This window comes from Pristiophorus japonicus, chromosome 16, assembly GCF_044704955.1.
Source record: "Pristiophorus japonicus isolate sPriJap1 chromosome 16, sPriJap1.hap1, whole genome shotgun sequence".
Lineage (NCBI taxonomy): Eukaryota > Metazoa > Chordata > Chondrichthyes > Pristiophoridae > Pristiophorus > Pristiophorus japonicus.
The window spans coordinates 52,043,947-52,062,695 of NC_091992.1; the positions used below are offsets into that span (position 1 = coordinate 52,043,947).

Here is an 18,749-nt window from a genome sequence, read left to right on the forward strand (position 1 = left end):
AAGGGACCGAGTACTGAGCCCTGCAGAACCCCACTGCAAACAACCTTCCAGTCAAAAATATACCCATCAACCATTACCCTTTGCTTCCTGCTTCTGAGCCACTTTTGGATCCAACTTGTCACTTTGCCCTGGATCCCATGGACTTTTACTTTCGTGACCAGTCTGCCATGTGGGACCTTATCAAAAGCCTTGCTAATATCCATATACACTACATCATACGTACTGCCCTCATCGACCCTCCTTGTTACCTCCACAAAAAATTCAATCAAGTTAGTCAGACACGACCTTCCCTTATCAACACAAGATATTTCTTGCTTTAAAATAACCTGTTGCCATTACCTTTTATGTTTGTATTTAAGTCTTTTACAATACTCTTTGTTGGAGAGAAATTTCTTAACCTATAACCTTTGTAACTTTTATAATGTGTAGCCAGCTCCCCTGTCTTTCTCTGATGAATTATGGGACAGGGAGAGTGGTCAAGTAAGAAATGTATACTTAAGCAGAAGGCATGTGTAATCTCCAAAGTCCGGTGACCCTGAGTCATGGAGATAGGGGAAGTGAGAAATGGGCAGTTGGAAAGGCAAACAGATGTATATCGCTTGTACTAATAACAGGAAGATAGTTCCTTGTTTTTCTGCTGATGCGAGGAAATTAACCCCACTTGTGTGTGCGTATGCTAGTTAACCTTTGACTTACCACAATGTAAAGATAGATTATCATAGCATTACCATATAGGGTAAGACGTTACAAAAATGTTAGATAATTGGACAATGGTGTACGGGGGCGGGACCGCCCCCAAAGGTATAATTGTAACTTGGAAACTTCGCTCGGAGAGAAGGTGTGGCGAAGCTGCGGAGTTTCCCCACTTCTCCCAGAGCGCTCTGTCCGAATAAACTGTGACATTTCCCTCACTGTTCTCGGACTCGGTGTGGAATTTATTTCCCTTACACTCTTGAATCACATTTTGTCCTAGAGGGATACTAACTCATTAACTGAACCCTATTAATTCCGTGAGCAATTTAGTGTTTGGGGTCAGGGTGTGTCCCAGCCCACCTTGTTCAGGGGAGTCTTCCTGGTCTCCCACATACGGAATTCCCAATCTTCCCAAGGAGCACGCTTTAGGGTCCTTTCATCAATACAACATAAATTATGCTTTTGAGAGGCTGTACCTCGGGTTATCACTGATTCCAAACCTAAACCTTTGAGGCCTCTGCCTTCTCATGGAGGTTGCTTCCCACTTGGATCCATGTAAGGTATGGCCTCCTTGTTTCCCACCTTCTGCTTGTAGCTGATTTGTATACAACCATGGCCACCTTGTCCAGACAGAGGCAGGCCTGGACCTCCCTTTCTTTTTGTTTTTAGCCTCCCTACAAGCTTTCTTTGTTCAGCAGTTGGTGGTGGCCTTGAATGACCAGTCAAATCCAATCTTGAACAGCATTCTCTTTACTTTTAATTTTAGTCCCTTCTGACAGGTAGCAGTGTGTTTAAATCAATCCTGATTATTTCAAAGTCGATTTCTCTATGGAGAATGTGTCATGGCCTTGCTAATTTAAAAAAGTTGTCCCACTTTCCTGAGCCACTTTAGCCATTTCATGTTGTGCTGTTGTCAATAACTAAGCATGTCTGAGACCTGTTCTTCAATGCAAATTCAACGTGCATTCCCTTTACAGGTAACACATTTACACTTGCACAAACACCGGTATCCCAATGTCATGCCACACGTGAGATCTGATACAAGCTATTCTTGGGCTTTCAGGTGATCTTATCAAAATATTGCAGGGTGTCTGGAGATCTTTGCTCATCTCTCCCTGCATGGTCCCGATGTCTCAGGTAGTGGTCAGGCTATCAAATGCAGTCTTCTTATTGTTCAGTCATCAGCATCATAGGCAGTCCCTTGGAATCGAGGAAGACTTGCTTCCATTCTTAGCATGAGTTCTTAGGTGGCTGTACAGTCCAATATGAGAACCACAGTCTCTGTCACAGGTCGGACAGAGAGTCGTTGAGGGAAAGGGCGGACAGGGAACCTGGTTTGCCGCACGCTCCTTTCACTGCCTGTGCTTGATTTCTGCATGCTCTCGGCGACGATACTCGAGGAGCTCAGCGCCCTCCAGAATGCACTTCCTCCAATTAGGGTGGTCTATGACCAGGGACTCCCAGGTGTCAGTGGGGATGTCGCACTTTATCAGGGAGGCTTTGAGGGTGTCCTTGTAACGTTTCCTCTGCCCGCCTTTGGCTCGTTTGCCAAGGACAAGTTCTGAGTAGAGCGTTTGCTTTGGGAGTCTCGTGCCTAGCATGCAAACTATGTGGCCTGCCCAACGGAGCTGATCAAGTGTGATCAGTGCTTCAATGCTGGGGATGTTGGCCTGGACGAGGACCAATTTTCAATTCCTGATCTTTGCTACTTATTTGGAAAAGCAGTGAATTATAACCAAGACGTACTGGTTACCCTTCTGATTCCTCTGAACTGGATCAAAGTAATCAGTGTGCAAATTTCTCTCTATCTACCCAATCAGATCCTCTTAATATCTTGAAAAGTTTGATCAAATCACTCCTTTTAAAAAAACATTTCCAGGGAATACAGTCATCCGTATTTGTGTAATCTCTCCTCGTAATAACCCTTGAATTCTGGTAAATCTACGCTGCACTTTCTCCGAGGCCAACATATCCTTCCTAGGGTGTGGTCTAACCAGGACTTTGTATAGCTGTAGCATAACTTCTACCCCCTTGTATTTTACTCTTCTAGATATGAAGCCAGCATTCCATTAGCCTTTTTGATTATTTTCTGTACCTGTCCATGACATTTTAATGATCTATGTAGCTGGATCCCCAAGTCTTTTTGGACATCCACTGTTTCTAGCTTTTCACCATTTAGAAAGTACCCTGTTCTATCCTTTTTAGGTCCAAAGTGGATGAACTCACATTTGCCTACATTGAAATCCATTTGTCACAGTTTTGCCCACTCATTTAACCTACTAATATATCTTTGTGACTTATGCCTTCATCTACACTGTTTACATCTTTGTGTCATCGGCAGACTTGCACTAACAGCGCTTTGTAATTGTTCAAATTGATTTAAAATAAGACCACTTGGGGCTAGAACCTCCACTTTTGAGCTTATCGCCCAAAAATGGGCGTTATCTCCGGCATGGGCGGTAAAAAAAGTGTTTTCAGATCGCCGTCTTCTCGCCCATTCTCAAAACACCTAGATTACATTTTTGAAAATGGGCGTTACCGTGAGCGATATCAAATGGGTGGTAACGGTAAATTATTTTGACCTTCTGCTGTAAAGTGTGGCTGCCCTTAGCAACGGCATAGCAACGCTCGACTCACGCAATTCTGGAGGTCAAGGGTCACCATGACATGCGCAGAAGAGGAGACAGAGAGAGAGGGAGCTCAGAGGGACTGAAGGCATTGTTGGGTGTGGAATGGCTGCTTTGGGAGGAAGGAGGGAGACTTTAGAGCTTCACAGTAAGTAGGCAAACAAAAATTAGCTGTTACCAGCCACATATTTGCCCCAATTTGGCCTATAATGGAGGGAGAGGAGGAGGCATCACAGCACTCTGTGGAGAGTGATGCTTGAGGGAGCAGTGAGGTGGAAGAGGAGCACATTGGAGGTTGCAAAAGAGCCAGGAGGTTCTCGGATGAGGCAAATGCCTTCCTCCTGCAGGAGGTCGAGTCGGGCTGGGGTGATTTGACACAGGGAGGCTGTGGGAAGCCCACCCCAAAGGCCTAACATAGGATATGGACCGAAATGGCAGAGGTGGTCTCGTCGGCGACCATCGAGGTGTGTGAGGGCAACCAATGCCTCAAACGATGGAACAACCTTGTGGGATCCGCAAGAGTAAGTATAACATTGATTTGCATGTACTTATATATTTATATAATTTGATTTGTAACAGTCATGAGTGACTATCAGCAGATGTGAGATCATGCACTTTTACCAGGAATATTTTACTCAAAGCCTGCGGTCACAGTGTACATCTTTAGGTAAAGAATGATAATAATCATAATAATCATGATTACATCTGTCGGTTATCTGTTGTATCAGTCTCTGTGACAGTACCTAGCAATGATATCACGCAATGATCTCATGCCATGTCGTCCTGTCACCTTTTACAGAAGAAGCTATTGACGACGAGGTCCATGCAGAGGCGAACGGGTAGGGGGCCACCAGTCCCCAGCGACCCATCACAGAGATGGAGGAGCGAGTGCTAGCGCTCATAGGGAAGCACCACTGGACGTCATGGACACATCTGCAGACCCGGAAGTGTTGGCACATGAGTAAAGCTTACACCATTGCATGATGTAAAGTCAATAGATGCCACACCAACTCATATCCGACCAATCATATATGATAGATGATTTCTAAAAGTGTGATAGAAATAATGCTAGCCTAATGAAAATCATTGCAATGCACAATGTGTTGATTGTCATGAAATGTGATGTCTGCGATAATTTTGAGAGTGGTGGTGCTTTTGTTGTGCATATGCTGTGTGTAGCGCTGGACTCACCTTGTCACCCTAGCACCCCGTTCTCCTCTAACAACCTCATTTGTGTCTTGCAACTCAGCCAGCAGCATGGCCCCAGGCAAGGCCACAGAGGCCAGAAGGTGGGGGCGCGGGGCAGGAGTCGGCGGACGATCCTACTACATCTGGTGCTGAGGAGCTCCGATTGTCATCTATCAATCCACTGAGTCTGTTCTTGACGGATGAGAGTGCAGACTTCAAAGAACCTGCATCGCCACGCTCCAGAACCCATTCCACCCCAAGGCCATCTATTGCTCCTCCAGTCATTCCCGCCTCCACTTTGGAGGTACCGGCCCCAAGCATCTCTCCACAGGGCACCCCATTTGTCCCCAGGACGGCGCCGACCCCACGGCAGGTCTGTTCCACGAGCATGACATGACATCAAAGAGATGGTACAGTTGTCCAGGAGGACTGTAGACATTGGTGACCAGCTCATCGAAGCTTTGGGGGGCATATCCCGACACCTGGCCACCATGACCAAGTACATTCCACACATGGAGGAGTCCCTGGATGCGATAGCCAGGAACACTGCTGCCACAGCCCTCCCAGTGGTCCCGGAGCGCGGCACTCCACCCCTAGCTCCCGCACCACCACTACAAACGACAGGTGAGAGCAAGGACCAAGATCCTGCTTCTGCATTAGAGAATGTTGCCCCCTCGGCACCACCTGCTCCCGACCCATCCAATTAATGCATCTGCCTTCATCCCCCCCAATGAGGCACCGCCTGAGGAGCTCCTCGGCCAGGCGCCGTGGAGCGAGGAGGGTGATATGTCCTTACTATACATTATAAATGCACACGAGGCCCATACTTGAGAGAAGGTCACTCTGTGACCAGTTACCTTTATTATCAAGACCTCAAGTGATGAAGGTGGGTGGAGCTTCCCCTTTTATACCTGAAAGTCCAGGTTAGGAGTGTCTCCCACAAGTTCATCCCCTTGTGGTCAATGTTCTCAAGGTGTACAAATTAGATCAGCTTGTACATGGGTTACAATGATAGTTGAATACATGACAGAGGGGAAGGGGTAGAGGTGAGGAGAAAAAGGAGAGGGGGGAAGGAAAGTGAGGTGCACGTGCGCAGGTGATGACTGTATTATATCTCCATCTGGGTGTATGCAATTTGTTGCAATGTATGGGGCTGGGGACCACACCCCTGCTTTGCCTTTGTATTCTGTGTTGCTGGACATGTTGAACATGTGATTGATGTCAATGGTGGAAAAAGTGGGATGTGGGCGGGGGTTGAGTGTTATTGGCTGTGATACTTATGATTTCATACCAATGTTGGTATTAAACTTTTGTTATTGAACATAACCTTGTTGCGCATTGTCTCAGATAGCTGGACCGTTACACACTGGTGATTCCTTACCATGAAAGGGTTAAATACAATTTAACATCAATCAACATAAACTTTAACTGGCACCAAGGTGATGGGCACCATTGATGTTTGAGCTGCACACACACAGCAATGTGTCAGCGTTGTCACTCACATCAGCGCTCTTTCAGGCAAATCTTTCAGATATCAGCTCCTCACGTAAGAGTGGGATTTAACAAATGCCAACCACACTGCTGGCATTCGTTCCGGTTCGTTCCACTTTTTGTTGGCGGATTTTTGAGCAAGCAATATTGTGGGCGATATGTGTGCGAGGTGGTGAAATTGAAGATAGGCGATCTCCATGGCTGCTACTTTGGGTAAATATGCTCTTTACGACAAAAAATATTGAATTAATATTGAATTTCTGCATTAATTCCTTTCGGAAAGTAACGCTGGCCGATATTATGGACGTTGAATTCACCCATTCTGCTGATTCCGCCCCAAAAAAGTGGGCGGGCGGTGATACTTTTTCTCAGTGTTAAACTCATTGGGAAAATAACGCCCAGCGATAAGTCTCCTAAAAAAGTCTGTCAGTTTCCATTTTGTGCCAGAATGGGCAATATATGGGCGTTATACGTCATTTCAGTGGTAAAATGGGCATTAAGTGGGCGTTAAGCAGGCAAAAAAAGTGGAGGTTCTAGCCCCTAGTCTTTAAACTATTTTTTTTAACCTAGTCCAATTAAAACAATGTTTTGAAAAGCTCAAATTCATGTTATACCAGCCAGCATGACAACTGTAACTTCAAGGCTGAAACTTGAAACGGAATTATCTTTTATAAAACAAAATGTTGCACATGCAAATGTTAGTCAAAATAAATGCACACCAGTATTTTGAACGTAAAATGCAGATCAAAGTTTTTTCCAAAAATTCTGGGTGCATTATCTTAATTAAAATGAACATACCCAATCAACTATATTCACATTTTCTGCAATTTAGAAATGTAGGCCGGAATTTTATTCAGGGAGGTGGGTTTGAGGCTGGGGGAGGGGGTGGATCCGAGGCAGGCAGAAACCTCGAGAGGCCGGGTTTCCCGCAGGCCCTGTCGACTTTAGCAGCAGGGCCTAATATGACTGTGAGGCCTTGGTTTCCTGTCTGCAGACAGTTAGCTCGAGAGGCTGGCTGGCTGCAGGCAGGTAGGCCTCAGTTGCGAGGGGTTGGTCCGGGGGTGGGATCGCGGGAGGGGGGGTCGTGGATCGGTGAGGGGGTTGGGAATCGGGGGTGTGGGGGTTGACAATCATCATTCGGGAGGGGTTCGGCAATTGGCGGTGGGTGGTCGGGAATCAGCAAGAGGGGGTCGGCAATTGGGACGGGGGAGAGAGGTCTGGCAGAAGGGGTTGCAGGATCGGAGATCGGCAGGTGATGGGGTGGTTGAGTATCAGGGAGGTCGGGGATCAGGGATCGCAGGGGGTCGGAGATTGGCGGGGCGGGGGATGGGGGCAGAGTCCACCAGGGATCGGGGGGGGGCAGGGGGTCGCAAAAGATCGACAGGCGATGGGGTGGTTGGGGATCGGGGAGGCCGAGGATCAGTGATCGCGTGGGTGGCGGCGGGTGCAGTCGGAGATTGTGGAGGGGAGGGTCAGCCAGGGATCAGAAGGTGCGGGGGCAAAGGATCGGTGGAGGGGGGTGGCCGGAGGATTGGGCCCGGCAGCTGGAGATCGTGGCCAGCCTGATCATCATCGTTGGGGGCGGGGGCTCAGAGGCCTTGTGGTGCGGTCCCCTGATGGGTGGGTGGAGGTGGGTTCGGCAGTGACCCTGAATATAGGAGGTAGGTATAAAGCCACCATTATGACTATTTCTACTATCCTTTTTCTTTCCTTCTGTGCCTGTGTCCTCTCGACTCCGCCCCCGGTGCCTCCCGCCTGAAACCATAACGGGAAGTGGGGCCCCGCAATGGACCACGTTAGACGGTGGGCAGGGAAGAGAGAGGCGGGTGGGCAGGGGAGAGAGAGAGATACAGAGGGGGGAGAGAGACACGGGGGTGGGAGAGAAAGAGATACATGGAGGGGGCGGGGGGAGAGACAGAGACACGGGGGTGCGCGGGGGGAGAGGCGGGTAGGCGGGGGAGAGAGAGAGAGACACACAGAGGGGAGAGAGAGATACGGGAGGGGGTGGGGAAAGAGAGACACGGGTGCGGGAGGGGAGATAAGGGGGGAGAGACACAGGAGGGGGTGAGAGACACGGGAGGAGTGACATAGAGGGGGAGAGGGAGTGACACTGGGGTGGGGGAGAGGGACAGACACAGCGGGGAGAGAGACAGAGGAGAGGAGAGACATGGGGGGAGGAGAGATAGAGACACGGGTGGGGGGGAGACACACAGTGGGGAGAGAAAGAGACACGGGGGGAAAAGAGAGAGAGAGACATGCTGGGGGAGAGAGAGAGAGATGGGCGGAGAGAGAGAGAGAGAGATAGGGAAGCGGGTTGGGGGATCGGAGGGGAGAGAGGGAACTCAGGGAAGACAGATCACGTTCTTCCAACCCCCTTTATACCCACACCCGATTTCTCGGAAAGCTCGGTGCGTGTGTTACAAGGGATATCGTTGGAGTGAATGAAATCCAGAAGTCATGACGCTGTCACTATTCACTTCATACCCAATAAATCTGTTAATATTCCATGACCACACACAATGTCCCATCTATGGCGGGGGGGGGGGGGGGAAGGTCATGAACTTGGGTTGGGGCGGAGGGGAAAGGAACTTGGGGAGGCATGCACTTGGGCTGCAGTAAGAGAGTTCGGTTTTTGCTGGGTTGGTGGAGATCTATCCTCTCTGGCTTCTGAAGTCAGAATGGATCGAATTACAATTTGCAAAGACAGTCAAAACTTGGCCTGGGCAGTTCCAGTTACACATTCCAAAGAAACTTCTGGGTGTGGCTTATCCTCCAAGGGAACCAATCAGCAATCAGGTCATGTGATAATGGAAAGCCAATCAGAGACAATGTGGCCATTTTGAAAGTACAAATAACTGCGTCCTTAAAGAAACAGGACCAACCCGCTCCGAGGGGGCGTTACCTCAATTTAAATATTGTAATGAGGCCAGTAGCCTTTATTTTCCTCTCCATTTTGAATTTAACTGCCTGGGGACGGGTTTCACACAATTTGTGAAACCCGACAATTAAACAGGTGGGGACTGCTGCATCCAGGAGGTAACTTTGGCTGTGGGCTTTTTAACTTCTTTCTCCTTTTCCTTTTGTTACACATCAAGTGTTCAACCCAGGGGTTTTTATTAGCTGCTATTTATACCACAAACATATCAGGCCTGGAGATAATGCCGCCTGCAGTGGTAGAAAAGCATGTTTGTCCAGGCGTACGCCTAATGTAGTTTTACTGTATGCACCTGTGCTCACAGGTTGGTAGAGCTGTGAGCTGTGAGTGGCTTATCCAGTCACGTGATGTTCACACATCTCAATAAAACCCCAGCCAGTTGGGTTCGGAGATTCACGATGAGGTTATGAGGTGGATGAACTGGTAATGTGTAGTGTGATTGTTAAACCTTTGCTAATAAACCAACTAGTTCTTAATAGCAATGTGTTGCAATGAATTCTGAAGCAAAGCACCTATGAAACAAATACATTACAGTAAGTAATCAAACTTTATTTAATAACCGAGTTGGATCTCCTATTCCCTCATATCTGGTCAATTGGCCGCTACGTTGGCACAATTCTGAACGGGTCAGATCCCAACTTACTTCTTTATCTCCATGTTCATATATTACTTGATCTCCCTGTGTGCGCAATGTTTGGGACCTATGAGGGGAGTTATATCTTGGTGCATCTCCAACTATTGATTGGCGGCTAATCTACGTTCTGTCTGCACAGCACGCAATTTGTTTTTTTTCTCTCAACTTCTGGCTAAAGAGCCTGAAGCTGGACACTGTGTTTAGTGACTTTTTCATTGAAACGATATATTATCTGCACCATTGCATTTATCCAGTTGTCCTTTTTTTGCTTTCTTATCTTTTTCAATTACATTTTGATTATCACTCTTCATTGTACGGTTTCTATAAAGGTCAGTTACCCGCCTCAAAAGCTGCTTCCCTAGTGTGCTGTTGGACATACCTTTCTACCCACAACATCCGTGATAATACTCCTTTATTATCGTTTATTTGTACAGCTGTTCTCGGTTGGCCCTCTCCTTCTTGGACTCGGCCTTTATAGGAAGTGATCAGTCTCCGATTTCCCCACTTATAACAGCCTCCCCTTTTCGATCTTGCCTATGATACTATGGGGAAACATTTGTCCCCTTAGTGTCTCCCGTTAGCGGCAGCAGATGGCACTAGTGGAGTGCTAGAGCATTACTGCCGGGGCGAGGCGAATCCAGCGCTGCCCGCCAAATCCTGCCCCCTCCCACCATAGCGCCACCGGTAACAGTTATCGCCGGGAGGGTCAACGCCAGGTGAATTGTGACTGACCGCCCAATCTGCAAAATTGATTGTTACCATCTACCTTAGTGCCTGGAGTAAATACCGACAGCAAGAGCTGGCTTGAAGCACCAGGAAGACAGCTCCAGGGCCATTATTTAAAAGGATCATCACTAATGACTCATAGCTGTCAAGTTAGTGCAGTTTCAGTGGTTTCTTGTCAGTTTCACATCATCCAACAGTTTAATTCAGTAATTTCAAGGTCATTTTGTATCAGGAGTGTTGTGGCAACTAAAATGTAGCTACATTTATTCTTAAAAATATCAAACTGCTACACTTGGCCACATTAATGGGGGCTCTACTGGCATGCCTCCTCGCCCTCCAGGATCTACAGCAGAGAGAGCGTAGGCAGCAGAAATGACGGGAACATGTGCGCAGAGAGATGCGGAGGGACATCAGGGCTCTCAGCAAGAGGCCTTAGCCTCTGAGCATATTCCAAAAGCATTTCTCCTACCTTCAATGAAGCGAGGAACAGTGTATTTGACGGCTCTGCCTCACCAAGGAGGTGATCACAGAACTCTTCCACCTTCTCTAAACAGACCTCTAGCCTCAAAACAGGATGACTTATAGCCCACATCCCCTTTGCTCACCACATCACCATCATTCCATCCCTCTCGCAGGCCGTTTCACACTGCAAAGCTGAAATGCGACAAAAGAATCCAAACTGAATTAATAAATTTCTCAAAAATCAGTGAACACATATTTACAACAAAAATATTAACCTTTGTGCAATCCCTTACTGCCTGTCGTTATTGTGCATTTTCCTACTCTAGTGCTGCCACGAAGTGTCGCCCAGTGGCTGCAGCAGGGCTGCTGGAAGGCTGCTGAGTGTCCATGCGGGAGACTTCAGATGGTCTTGCAGGGCGCCCTCGACCAGCTCGGGGCCTCGAAGGCCCAGCTGTAGACTGCACCACCTCAGCATGGGTGGCAACAGTCTGGGTTGACTGGATGACGAGGCAATGACAAGGGCAATGGCGGAGTGGCAGTGCTGGGAGCAGGAATGCTGCCATCCTGAGAGAGGACAGCAGGTTCCTGCTCCAGTGACCCACTGGCATTTCCCCGGGGCAGCACCTCAGCATCCCTCCCTATCTGCTGGAGCACAGATTGGTGGCCTGCTGTGACACCGTGAGATCCCCGGTCGATGGTGGTAGACCCAGCCATGGTGGCAGTAGTCAGAGCTTGCGTGGCATCAAGCTGAGACTGCATGGGAGCAGTCTGAGATTGGACCAAGCACAGACTTCATTACAGAGCTAAGATGTTGTGTCGCTTCCGCCTGTGCTGCAATGGAAGCTGCCAGATCGCCCATCACACACGACATCGGGTCTGGGTCACCACGGTCTCTCTGGGAGTCTACCATCTTTGCAGACTGGAAATGATAGACTCCATGGTGTGTGCAGAGCTCAGTGCAATGTTGGAGGTGGACTCCTCCACTCTCCTTACCAGTGCCGAGAGGCTCTCGGGCACCTTTGCCATTGCACCTATCATCTCCGAGTGTGGCCCATCACCCTTCTTCTAAAGGCTTCACCATCAAGTTCTTCATCTAGTCCTGTGCAGCAGAACTCGCGCGTGAATTCACCCTCCCGGGAGCTGGCCCCCGAGATACCCTTTCCCCCGGCCTTGCTGCAGCCCACTCGTCTCCGGTGCCTCGCCTTTTTCAGATCCCACTACTACACCAGCCTCTAAAGACCACGTAGTGCCAGTGTCTGAGCTGGTGCCTGTGGGTGAGACATGCAGTGACACGGTGTGTTCTTCCTCCTCCCCTTCTCCTGCCTCGCTCTCTATGGTGCCCTCAGGGACAAGCTGCTCAGGTGTTTGCTCATTATCTGAAAGAATAAACACACAAGAGTGGGGTTAAGGTGAGGGGAGGAGGGGCAGGAGGGAGAGCTGCCTGCATACAGCATGGTTAGCTGGTCATTGTGAAAGGCTTCTGGGGTGAGCGGGAGTGGGATGTGAGAAGAAGGAGCCGGGATGAACAGACCGTTGTTGTCCCCAAGGGGGTCAATGTCATGGTGGTCACGGCACCCACCACCTGACGCCCAATAATCTGCAGCACTTGATGTTCCAGCGCAGACATTGGTTGGGTGGTGGCTTGTCCCCCGCCTGTGCGCTCCCGCTCCCTCCGGGTGTGAGCCACCTTGGCCTGAAAGAGAAAGGGAAGTGTGTGAATGAGTGTGGCAATGTGTTTGGGTGATGTGGCTGCCATAGTGGAATAGCTATCATTGTGTGCAAGGTGTGAGGTGTGGGTGTGAGTGTTGGAAGGTAGAGATTGTTGGTGGGTGAGTGTTGGGGGTGTCTTGCTTTGGGCAGTGTGGTACAGATGGTGGTATGTAGCATTTGTTGAATCATTCACTCACCCTGACCACCCGAGTGAGTTCGTTAAATTTCTTCCTGCACTGTGCATGGATCCTGGGACCCACAGTGTTGCCCGAGACGTGCTGCCCCAGATGTGCTGCCCAAGACACGCTGCCCAAGACATGCTGCCCAAGACACATTGCCCGAGACACACTGCCCGAGACACACTGTCCGAAATGCAGTGCTACCCGAGACACACTGCCCGACACACACTGCCCCAGATGTGCTCCCAAGACACACTGCCCGAGACACACTGCCCGAGACACACTGCCCGAGACACACTGCCCGAGGGCCCGAGACACACTGCCCGAGACACGCTGCCCGAGACACACTGCCCGAAACACACTGCCCGAGGGCCCGAGACACACTGTCTGAGACACACTGCCCGAGGGCCCGAGACACACTGCCCGAGACACACTGTCCGAGACACACTGCCCGAGGGCCCGAGACACACTGCCCGAGACACACTGCCCGAGGGCCCGAGACACACTGTCCGAGACACACTGCCCGAGGGCCCGAGACACACTGCCCGAGACACACTGCCCGAAACACACTGCCCAAGGGCCCGAGACACACTGCCCGAGGGCCCGAGACGTGCTGACCGAGACACGCTGCCCGAGACACACTGCCCGAGACACACTGCCCGAGACACAGTGTCCGAGACACACTGCCCGAGACACGCTGCCTGAGACACACTGCCTGAGACACACTGCCCGAGACGTGCTGACCGAGACACACTGCCCGAGACACGCTGCCTGAGACACACTGCCCGAGACACGCTGCCTGAGACACACTGCCCGAGACACGCTGCCTGAGACACACTGCCCGAGACACAGTGCCCGAGGGCCCGAGACGTGCTGACCGAGACACGCTGCCTGAGACACACTGCCCGAGACATGCTGCCCGAGGGCCCGAGACGTGCTGACCGAGACACACTGCCCGAGACACGCTGCCTGAGACACACTGCCCGAGACACGCTGCCTGAGACACACTGCCCGAGACACGCTGCCCGAGGGCCCGAGACGTGCTGACCGAGACACACTGCCCGAGACACACTGCCCGAGATGCACTGACCGAGACGTGCTGACCGAGACACACTGCCCGAGACACGCTGCCCGAGACACGCTGCCCGAGGGCCCGAGACACACTGCCCGAGACACGCCGACCCAGACACACTGCCCGAGACACGCTGCCTGAGACACACTGCCCGAGACACGCTACCCGAGGGCCCGAGACGTGCTGACCGAGACACACTGCCCGAGACACACTGCCCGAGACGTGCTGACCGAGACATGCTGACCGAGACATGCTGACCGAGACACACTGCCCGAGACACACTGCCCGAGACGTGCTGACCGAGACATGCTGACCGAGACATGCTGACCGAGACACACTGCCCGAGACACACTGACCGAGACATACTGCCCGAGACACACTGCCCGAGACACACTGACCGAGACATACTGCCCGAGACACACTGCCCGAGACGTGCTGACCGAGACATGCTGACCGAGACACACTGCCCGAGACACACTGCCCGAGACACGCTGTGCTCCCTCCTTCCATATGGTGCGGGAGACTTGCGGTGAGGGCCTCCTGAAACAGTGAACACCAACGTCTTAAATGCTTCATCGCAGAATCTGCGGGCTCTCTCCCTGGAGTGTGGATCTGTCATGAGTACAGCTGTTTCAGCCCTCCAGCTCCTTCTCCTTGTCCTGCTTTTGCTTGCTCAGGCAGCTGCTCAGCCAGCAATGCTGTAAGATTACACTATTTCTGCTGTAAATTTGCTGTAGATTGACCAAACTTAAAACCTCGACCAAATTTAATGACTCAGCATGCACCGGGAAGCCAAGCGCCAGAGTCCTGCGAGGACCTTTGTGAACTGTTGAAGCAGCAAACTGACCTTGGATGGGAACAGACTGGTGATCTATCACAAGGAAAAACAAGACCAGCTGTCGATAATTATGTCTTTGAGACTGCTGAAGTAAATTAACTGACTGTTGATCAGAAGAAATGAAGTAAACAACGAATATAATTTGAAAGACGCATGCAGTGGGCGAGTTACCCGGTTTTGGAGTATGAACAGTGTTATGAGAAGACACTCGGGGCTGTGCAGTTGAGCAACCTGGTCAGTTGCCGGTTAAAGTCGTCTGTCTAATCATCGCCGAACCGACCAGTCACTGATGTTAGTACATAGAAACATAGAAACATAGAAATTTACAGCATAGAAGGAGGTCATTTCAGCCCATCGCGGCCGACAAAGAGCCACACGGCCCTCGGTTAGCAGTCCTGAAGGTCACATATAAACCTATGAACAAGGAACAATGGCGGACAGGTAAAGAGCATCCGGCCCAACCAGTCTATTGAATCCCCTACCACTAAAGCTCTTTTATTCTTTGTCCCTCCCCCCTGTGCAGCTGAGCCACCCGTAGTGCCTTGGACTTGGCTCTGGCTGCACTCCCCAGAGGCACCATCGCTCAGAAGAGAATATCAGTTGGAAAGCGAGATGGACTCCTGGGGGTATTCCTGCATTACCTGCCTAGCATCCTTCCTCCATCTGGTGCTCACCCACTTCCCTTCTGCCTGCATGCTTTTAAGCTGCAGGGTGACCACCTCCTGAAACGTGCTATCCACGTAGCTCTCAGCCTCGCGGATGCACTACAGTGACTCCAGCCGCCGCTCAAGCTCTGAAATGTAGAGCTCGAGTAGTTGAAGCTGAAGACACCTCCTACACACATGTCTAGGCTGCGCAAAGCATCCAGGACTTCCCACATTCCGCAGGACATGCACTCCACAGGACTGAGCTGCCCTGCCACCCCTCTAATTAGACTTATCTGTTATAAAAGAGAAAGAGAGATACTTATCAATCAACCAGCCAGTCACTTACCTGCCCAGACGCAGGCTGTGAGAGGTCAGAAATGCAGTTTGGAGCTGAATCCAAAATCAGCGGGGTGCAAGGGAGCAACGCACTCGGCAGAAGGAGGCCCGAAGTTCAGCGAGGAGCAGGGGGGCCGGAGGTCAGCGAGGAGCGGGGGGGCCGGAGGTCAGCGAGGAGCGGGGGAGCCGGAGGTCAGCGAGGAGCGGGGGGGCCGGAGGTCAGCGAGAAGTGGGGGAGCCGGAGGTCAGCGAGAAGTGGGGGAGCCGGAGGTCAGCGAGGAGCGGGGGAGCCGGAGGTCAGCGAGGAGCGGGGGGGCCGGAGGTCAGCGAGGAGTGGGGGAGCCGGAGGTCAGCGAGGAGCGGGGGAGCCGGAGGTCAGCGAGGAGCGGGGGGGCCGGAGGTCAGCGAGGAGTGGGGGAGCCGGAGGTCAGCGAGGAGCGGGGGGGCCGGAGGTCAGCGAAGAGTGGGGGAGCCGGAGGTCAGCGAGGAGCGGGGGAGCCGGAGGTCAGCGAGGAGCGGGGGGGCCGGAGGTCAGCGAGGAGTGGGGGAGCCGGAGGTCAGCGAGGAGCGGGGGAGCCGGAGGTCAGCGAGGAGCGGGAGGCCCGGGGTTCGGTGAGGAGCAGGAGGGCCGGGGTTCGGTGAGGAGCGGGAGGCCCTGGGTTCGGTGAGGAGCGGGAGGCCCTGGGATTAGCGAGGAACGGGAGGCCCTGGGTTCGGTGAGGAGCACGAGGCCCTGGGTTCAGTGAGGAGTGGGAGGCCCAGGGGTCGGTGAGGAGCGGGAGGCCCGGGGGTCGGTGAGGAGTGGGAGGCCCTGATATCAGCGAGGAGCGGGAGGCCGGGGGTTGGTGAGGAGCGGGAGGCCCTGGGATCAGCGAGGAGCGGGAGGCCCGGGGGTCGGTGAGGAGCGGGAGGCCCGGGGGTTGGTGAGAAGCGGGAGGCCCGGGGGTCGGTGAGGAGCGGGAGGCCCGGGGGTCGGTGAGGAGCGGGAGGCCCTGGGATCAGCGAGGAGCGGGAGGCCCGGGGGTTGGTGAGGAGCGGGAGGCCCTGGGATCAGCGAGGAGCGGGAGGCCCGGGGGTTGGTGAGGAGCGGGAGGCCCTGGGATCAGCGAGGAGCGGGAGGCCCGGGGGTTGGTGAGGAGCGGGAGGCCCTGGGATCAGCAAGGAGCGGGAGGCCCGGGGGTCGGTGAGGAGCGGGAGGCCCGGGGGTTGGTGAGAAGCGGGAGGCCCGGGGGTCGGTGAGGAGCGGGAGGCCCGGGGGTCGGTGAGGAGCGGGAGGCCCGGGGGTCGGTGAGGAGCGGGAGGCCCGGGGGTCGGTGAGGAGCGGGAGGCCCGGGGGTCGGTGAGGAGCGGGAGGCCCGGGGGTCGGTGAGGAGCGGGAGGCCCTGGGATCAGCGAGGAGCGGGAGGCCCTGGGTTCGGTGAGGAGCACTAGGCCCTGGGATCAGCGAGGAGCGGGAGGCCCTGGGTTCGGTGAGGAGCGGGAGGCCCGGGGGTCGGTGAGGAGCGGGAGGCCCGGGGGTTGGTGAGAAGCGGGAGGCCCGGGGGTCGGTGAGGAGCGGGAGGCCCGGGGGTCGGTGAGGAGCGGGAGGCCCGGGGGTCGGTGAGGAGCGGGAGGCCCTGGGATCAGCGAGGAGCGGGAGGCCCTGGGTTCGGTGAGGAGCACTAGGCCCTGGGATCAGCGAGGAGCGGGAGGCCCGGGGGTCGGTGAGAAGCGGGAGGCCCGGGGGTCGGTGAGGAGCGGGAGGCCCGGGGGTCGGCGAGGAGCGGGAGGCCCGGGGGTCGGGAGGAGCGGGAAGCCCGGAATAGTCCATCACTGACACAGACTGACGTATGTGGTGTATGCTTATCATAGCTTGATTTTAAAGTAAGGGAATAATCCTGCGTTTGCTGAAGTATAATCAAGGAGGTAATATACCCAACAGTTTTGTGTGAACTTGCTTGTAATTTCTTGCTGAGTTTAAGTAAAAAGAAGTTTTTCACAGATTCATTGTTTTTGTGTTGTTCTGTTCCACGGGTCCAAACTCCATAAACTGTTAGAAGGGGCAAGGGGTTATTTCCGGACGTCCGACAATGCTGAGAATGAGGTTCTGCAGCATTAAAGCATCCCCTTTAAGTAATGAAAAAAGTCTGTGGCAATCATGACTTGCGATAGACTGCACCTGATATTGACCACCCTTTGAGTGTAACGCCAATGAGCTTGGGCTAATAGACTTGAATTCGCATCCCAATCATTTTTTGAGCAGTGAGCACAAATTTTGCGTGCAATCTAAAGCATTAGCGCCTGGCGCTAATTCACCAACTTTTCTACTGACACTGCCCATTCCTGAGCTATAATGAATTTCTAGCCCATATGATAAGCACAGTTATCTCCCAGCCACTGTCACATTAAAATACTATACAACTTGGTATCTGCTGTACTCCCTTATCAAATTGGATACTGATATTACTCACACGTGTATGTGTTCTTTATCCTGAGTCCTTGATTTGTCGACGATGGAAGTAGTCTACCTCCTGCCCCAGGGCTCGCTCGTGACTGATTCCTGCTGGAAGGGTTCGACTCCAATCCAGTCTCGATGCCCCGGTTTTCAAACAGCAACGAGTTCAGGTCCTTCGCTTAGCTCACCAAATGTTGTTTTAAACAATCTTCTGTTGTTCACTTGAGTAGGTTTCTCTCTTCTCTAACTTAATACAAACGCTTCCTTTTTTTATACAGTATTCTCTTTATCAAACTGGTAGTGGCCTTGCCTTATTTGATAGTCAATGCACCTTCCTTCAGCCAATTTTTATGCACACATGTTTATAATTCTGGTACTTCAACATCCTTTTGCGTAGGTTGCAATAGTATGCGGTGGGACATTTATATTATGGCACCACTACAAGCATCCCAAGGCCATACTTCAATCTTGAACACTGGCTGTTACTATGATGATTTGTAATTTTTTTATCTCTCTCTCTGTATTGTTGCTAGGCTAGTGTATCTTTCTCTCCCTCATGTACCAAGGTATACCCTGAAGAATTCTCGGAGCGAGCAACTTGAGTATTTTATTATTTTTTGCTACAGTACAAGCCTAGGGCTGAATTTTAGCTACCATTCTGCGCCATTTTTTTGGCCTATGGTGCTTATTTTTAGAGCAGTCTAAAAAGTTTTGCCAAAGTTTCTGCGCCATTCTAAAGTAGGCACATCCGATTTTTTTTATGTCACTGGGGGCAGA

General features: G+C 52.0%; 1 long non-coding RNA gene across 1 annotated transcript in view; it reads right to left on the reverse strand.

The window, feature by feature from the left end:
- LOC139227040 (uncharacterized) overlaps positions 1 to 18,298 on the reverse strand; it is a 31,024-nt gene extending 12,726 nt beyond the window's left edge. Inside the window, exon 1 of the long non-coding RNA XR_011587362.1 lies at positions 17,989 to 18,298. This is a non-coding gene — a long non-coding RNA (uncharacterized lncRNA). The remainder of the gene's footprint in view (positions 1 to 17,988) is intronic.
- Positions 18,299 to 18,749: the final 451 nt, after the last annotated feature.